Below are 7,024 nucleotides of genomic sequence, written 5' to 3' on the forward strand. Positions count from 1 at the left end.
ATGCCAAGATACACACACAAATACTGTATACAGACACACTTGCACAATTATACACACGCAAAATGCTCAAAAAGATGCCCAGGCATCATCTAGACATTTTTTTTTAGCGATTGAAGAAAAAGGAACAAATCAGCTTACCGCTACACTGTCAGCAATATCGCTATATTGACGGAATCCTCCAGGTTGGCACTCCTGGTAATGTGATGCAAAAAAGTCGGGAATAGGGAAGAGAAAATTTGGAATCCAGCATCGGAAAAGTTAATTCATTTAAATCTAAAAGTCAAATTTAATGAAGTAACTCCATCTTTCCTTCTTATTAATGCTGTTTCCGGTGTTTTCCAGAGCGGACCCATTCCGAAAGATTCTCGAAAAAACCTAAAATGGAACTCCAAGCTATCATTCTTACCTCTCCAAAGTCAAGGAGTACAAATTTAAAGGGTATGTGGGGAAATGAATGTACAAGTGCAGGTAATATGAATGTATTGCTACAGCATACAAAGAAGCAGATGGCACCATTATTTACAGTGGGAAATTTACCTTGCCATCCATCCATAAAATCTGCACTTTTATAAAATATTCTTATGGTATGACATCTATTATGGAAAAGTTTTAAAGGAGGTTGTCTACTACTAGGACAGCGCTTCTTGAACTAAATGTTTGGCGCCAATAAAATAAAAAAAAAACTGTACTCCCGTGCTGCTGCTGTTCCAGTCACTGTCTCCGCCTTCGTATGGATTGAACATGAGGAGTAGTCAGGGATTAGCTGCAGCCCAGACTTCTACTTCGTGTTCAATCCGTATGAAGGAGGGGATCACCATGTTTTCTCTTATCCAAGAAAATCGGTCCAATTAAGCCAAGTACACTCTAATCAGAGTGTGGTCCAAACCTATACAGTATACATACATATATATATATATATATATATATACACAAAGAGAGAGACATATGCACTGTTATATAGCGTTGTATCTCTATATGCCAGCACAATATGCCTGTAAAGAAGAAGAATACTATTTAGGTTTTTAATCTATGACTTACAGCTAAAGCTGTTGCCCGTTACTCAAGAGGTTGTAAGTTTTAACCTAAAGCAGACCACCAAAAGTAATAATTACCGTAACTATAAGTGAATGAATAAAGAACTAAATCCTGATCTAGACAAGAAGAGTATAGAAAGTGAATTTATCACAGCAGCGATTGAGCTAAACTGGTCGTATAACCAGTGTGATATATCCACCTCAGCTTTTACCCTGGTGTATAAATGCTGCTGTTCTTTTTAATCCAGCTTTGTTTCTCTTTTGCTCCAGTGTTTCTCCAGTTCCTGAGATATGGCTCTCTCTTCTCTGTATATAAGTCTAGTCTTTGTAGTCAAGTGGGTGTGCCATATCTCAGGAAAGGAGGGGTGCAGAAACAAAAGGAAAACGGTGGCGGGGTCAAGAGAACAGCAGCACTTACACCAGGTTAAAAAAATATTTATGGCAAAAGAGGGGTCCGATGTCTACTAGACATTTTATCTGAAAAGGTTCAAAATTTGTAGACATTTCTATCAGAGGTAAGTTTATCATATAATTTCCTGGAGTAGTAATGATAACTTTGAACAAAGATAAGGGAGATGGTGAATCTGCAGTCCCATGTAAAGTCATGGTGCTATCAGCTGTGCCAATGAGCTCTGCTACATTTGTACCTTGTCCTGTAATTCTTTAAGTTGAACCTACAATCTTTCTAGTAATGAACTCACTGGAATTACCGTATATATTAACGGCTTCCCACTATATGCGGATATTGTCACATTGCATAACTCTACTACTAGGGACAGAGCGACATGGAGCTGAGGTCTTACATAACCAGCGTGTCACAGGGTTATTTGTGCTGCTTTAGTCGGTTACATATTAATTTTTCTCATCTTTTTTTCTTGAGTTTCCTGAGACTTTTTTCAAAAGTAGGAAAAGAGTAGGGAATGTTATAAAGTAAAGAAATAAGTTTTACCCCTCTAAAAGGAATCTGTCGGCACAAAATGACCATTCAAACCAAGCTCAAGCTCGGTGAACCATTCTCCAGGGAACTTTCCCACCTACTTGATTTCCATCTACAGTGCTTCTCACACAATTAGAATATCATCAAAAAGTTAATTTATTTCAGTTCTTCAATACAAAAAGTGAAACTCCTATATTATATAGAGTCATTACAAGCAGTGATCTATTTTAAGTGTTTATTTCTGTTGATATTGATGATTGTGGCTTACAGCCAATGAAATCACAAAAGTCATTATCTCAGTAAATTAGAATACATAACAAAAAACACCTGCAAAGCTTCCTAAGCTTTTAAAAAGGTCCCTTAGTCTGGTTCAGTAGGCTCCACAATCACTGCTGACTTGACAGATGTCCAGAAGGCAGTCATTGCCACGCTCCACAAGGAGGGAAAGCCACAAAAGGTCATTGCTAAAGAAGCTGGCTGTTCACAGAGTGCTGTATCCAAGCACAATAATGGAAAGTTGAGTGGAAGGAAAAAGTGTGGTAGAAAAAGGTGCACAAGCAACTGGGATAACCGCAGCCTTGAAAGGATTGTTAAAGAAAGGCCATTCAAAAATTTGGGGGAGATTCACAAGGAGTGGGCTGCTGCTGAAGTCATTGCTTCAAAAGCCACCACACAGACGTATCCAGGACATGGGCTACAAGTGTCGCATTCCTTGTGTCAAGCTACTCATGGCCAATAGACATCGCCAGAAACGTCTTACCTGGGCCAAGTAGAAAAAGAACTGGACTGTTGCTCAGTGGTCCAAGGTGCTGTTTTCAGATGAAAGTAAATTTTGAATTTCATTTGGAAATCAATGTCCCAGAGTCTGGAGGAAGAGTGGAGAGGCCACAATCCAAGCTGCTGGAGGTTTGGGGAGCCATGTCATCTGCTGGTGTAGGTCCACTGTGTTTTATCAAGAACAAATGAGAAAATGGAAACGGTCTTAGGAGCGCAGGAAAGAGACTCAGACAAGAGATGGGGTTAAACCACAACGCGTTTCGATGGAGGATCCGTCTTCATCAGATGAAGACGGATCCTCCGTCGAAACGCGTTGTGGTTTAACCCCATCTCTTGTCTGAGTCTCTTTCCTTCACTCCTAAGACCGTTTCCATTTTCTCATTGCTCCTATCCTCCATTGGAGGTTTTCGGCTGGAGCTGCAGTGGAGACCTGACATTTTTGTCTGCCCCAGGGTTGCTTCCTAAGCGCTCCTCTATGACCGCTTATCACTGACACTTTATCAAGAACAAAGACAGAGCAGCCGTCTACCAGGACATTTTAGAGCACTTCATGCTTCCCTCTGCCAACAAGCTTTTTGGAGATGGAAATTTAATTCTCCAGCAGGACTTGGCACCTGTCCACACTGCCAAAAGTACCAATACCTGGTGTAAAAACAACAGTATCACTGTGCTTGATTGTCCAGAAAACTCACCTGACCTTATCCCCATAGAGAATCTTTGGGGTATTGTCATGAGGAAGATGAGAGACACCAGGCCCAACAATGCAGACGAGCTGAAGGCTGCTATCAAAGCAACCTGGGCTTCCATAACACCTCAGCAGTGTCACAGGCTGATCGCCTCCATGCCATGCCACATTGATGCAGTAATTCATGCATAAGGAGACCCGACCAAGTATTGAGTGTGTTTACTGAACATAATTTTCAGTAGGCCAAGATTTTGGATTTTAAAATCATTTTTCAAGCTGGTGTTATAAAGTATTCTAATTTACTGAGATAATGACTTTTGGTTTTCATTGGCTGTAAGCCATAATCATCAACATTAACAGAAATAAACACGTGAAATAGATCACTCTGTTTCTAATGACTCTATCTAATATATGAGTTTCACTTTTTGTATTCAAGAACTGAAATAAGTTAACTTTTTGATGATATTCTAATTTTGTGAGAAGCACCTGTATCTCTGACCTTGTTTAGCTATTGAAAAGTGAGAGCTGTCAATCAAGGAGGAGAAGAAAACAATTGGGTGGGAAGATACACTGAACTGTTTGACCCGAGCGACTCTGCTTGTTGTGAATAGTCAATTTGTGCTGTCAGGTTCCCTTTAATCCGCTGCTGTAACAGCCAGGGCCAGTTATAGGCAAAGTGGAGCCCTAGGCAAAGTTTAAAATGGGGCCCCAAATGCTAAAATATTGCACATCACACATAAGCATTTTGATTTTATTTACATGCGCTGAGTTCAGGACGCTAAATACGTGTGATCGACAATATTGAAGTCGTTCAACACTTGTTTACTGGCCTCTTTCCACCGTCTGAGAAAGAATGATGGGGACAGAACAATCACTAATGGATCACTAAGAGATCACCATACAGTATCATGTTATCTGCAGCACATCTACAGTTTACACCCCATATTCCTCCATATAATATAATGTGCCTCATAGTCCTCCATATAGTATAATACACTCCTCAGTCCTCCATATAGTATAATACAGTCCCCCATATAGTATAATACACTCCTCATAGCCCTCCATATATTAAAATGCACTCAGTCCTCCATATAATATAATACACTCCTCCATATATTAAAATACACTGCTTAGTCCTCCATATAGTATAATACATTCCTCATAGTGCTTCATCTATAATAATAAATGCCCTAAGCAACTTCCGGTTGTAACAACTTCCGTCCAGTTGTAACCGGTGATGTCACCGCACACCTCTTTCTATGTTAACCCTCAACACACACACTCCACTCACCTTTCACGATCTCCACTCACGTCCACTCACTCTTTCACTCCACATACGACCCTTTCTCTCACTCCGTCTCTCATACTCACGCCGTCATCGCCGCTGATCCACGATCCCCGACATCATCTTCCGCCGGCGCCATCCTGGATCCAGACGTCCTCCACGCCGGCGACATGTTCTTGCGGCGACGCCATTTTAGATCGGCGAAATCCCGCGATAGTCAAGATGGCGTCGCCGCAAGAACATGTCGCCGGCGAGGACGACGTCAGGATCCAAAATGGCGTCGGCGAAAACTCGCGAGATTTCGCCGACGCCATTTTGGATCCCGACGTCGTCCACATGTTCTTGCGGCGACGCCATTTTGGATCGGCGAAATCCCGCGATAGTCAAGATGGCGTCGCCGCAAGAACATGTCGCCGGCGAGGACGACGTCGGGATCCAAAATGGCGTCAGCGAAAACTCGCGAGATTTCGTCGACGCCATTTTGGATCCCGACGTCGTCCACGCCGGCGACATGTTCTTCCAGCGACGCCATCTAGACTATCGCGGGATTTCACGATACTCAAGATGGCGTCGCCGCAAGAACATGTCGCCGGCGTGGACAACGTCTGGATCCAGGATGGCACCGGCGGAAGAAGATGTCGGGGATCGTGGAGCAGCGGCGATGACGGCGTGAGTATGAGAGACGGAGTGAGAGAAGGGGTCGTATGTGGAGTGAAAGAGTGAGTGGAGATGGTGAAAGGTGAGAGGAGTGTGTGTTGAGGAGTGTGTGTGTTGAGGGTTAACATGGCAAGAGGTGTGATGCTATCGCATCCTCCCGAGGATCCTCCATCCCGATGCCCGAGGATGGAGGATGCATCGGACCATAATCTAGTATAGTATAATACACCACCAGTCATCCATGTAGTACAATTCACTTCCCATAGTATAATGCACCCCATAGTTCTTCATATAGTATAATGTATTCCCCATAGTCCTCGATACAGTATAATGCAGCCCACATATAGTATATAAAGCAGCCACCCCATACAGCATAATGCAGCCACCCCATAGCATAATGCAGCCACCCCACAGAGTATAATGCAGCCCCGCCATACAATATAATGTAACCCCCATAGAATATAATGCAGCCCCCCTCATATAGCATTATGCAGCCCCTCCATAGAATATATGGCAGCCCCCCAATAGAATATAATGCAACCCCTTATATAGTGTAATGTAGCCCCTCCATAGAATACAATGTAACCAGTCCTCATATAGCATAATGCAGCCCCAATAGAATATAATGTAGCCCCCTCATAAAGTATATTGAAGCACCATACAATATAATCTATCCCTCCATAGAATATAATGCTGCCCCCCATAGAATACAATGTAGCCTTCTCATAAAGTATAATGTAGCCCCCTCATAGAGTCTTATGCGATCACCCCCCCATAGAATATAATAAATATAATACAGCCCCCATAGAATATAATGGAGCCCCGAATAGAATATAATACAGCCCACCTCCCCATAGAATATAATGTAGCCCTGCCACTCCCGTCACCTCTAGCTGGAGTAATAGACCTGCCGGGGCTATACTTAGACCAAAGTAAAACTAGATCCACAGATTCGCTACACTCATTTAGAGAAGATTTATACAATATTTTAACAGAGGGAACATTACTCCCATTCCCAGACTTATTAATTAAATTTCCAAAACAAAAATTAACTTCCTCCAATATAACAGACTTAAAAACGCAGTTAATAATTATTTAAAAAACGGACCCTCGTTTAGAAAGTTGACCACCTTCGAGGCATTAATAACCCAACACAAACAACCTAAAGGGGTCTTAACAAAACTGTACCAAACTCTACTAACAGATTCAATACCTATTAAACGAGCATATATCTCAACTTGGGAGGCAGAATTGGACATTAAACTTCAAGATTGGGAGATAGAACATATATACAAAAATACATTTGGCCCATCTAGATGCGTAAGAGTCCAAGAAAATTCATATAAGGTAGTCACTAGATGGTATAATATCCCAGTTAAGACACATCTATGGTACCCCAGCATACCCTCAACTTGTTGGAGATGCGTAAAAGAGAACGGGACTTTCCTACACATTTGGTGGCTGTGCGATAAGATAAAACCTGTTTGGGATGAGATCCTAGAAATCATAATGAAGATATGTAAACTATCAAAACCCCCCCAGCCACGCATCATTTTCCTGAACTGGGTTAGCGACACCTCCAAGACCAAACATAACTTACTGCTCTTTTTTTCGTTAGCGGCCGTCAAACTAATTATCCCCACGAAATG

Source organism: Dendrobates tinctorius, unplaced genomic scaffold (genome assembly GCF_039654945.1).
Source record: "Dendrobates tinctorius isolate UK_male_01 unplaced genomic scaffold, ASM3965494v1 ptg000020l, whole genome shotgun sequence".
Classification (NCBI taxonomy): Eukaryota; Metazoa; Chordata; class Amphibia; order Anura; family Dendrobatidae; genus Dendrobates; species Dendrobates tinctorius.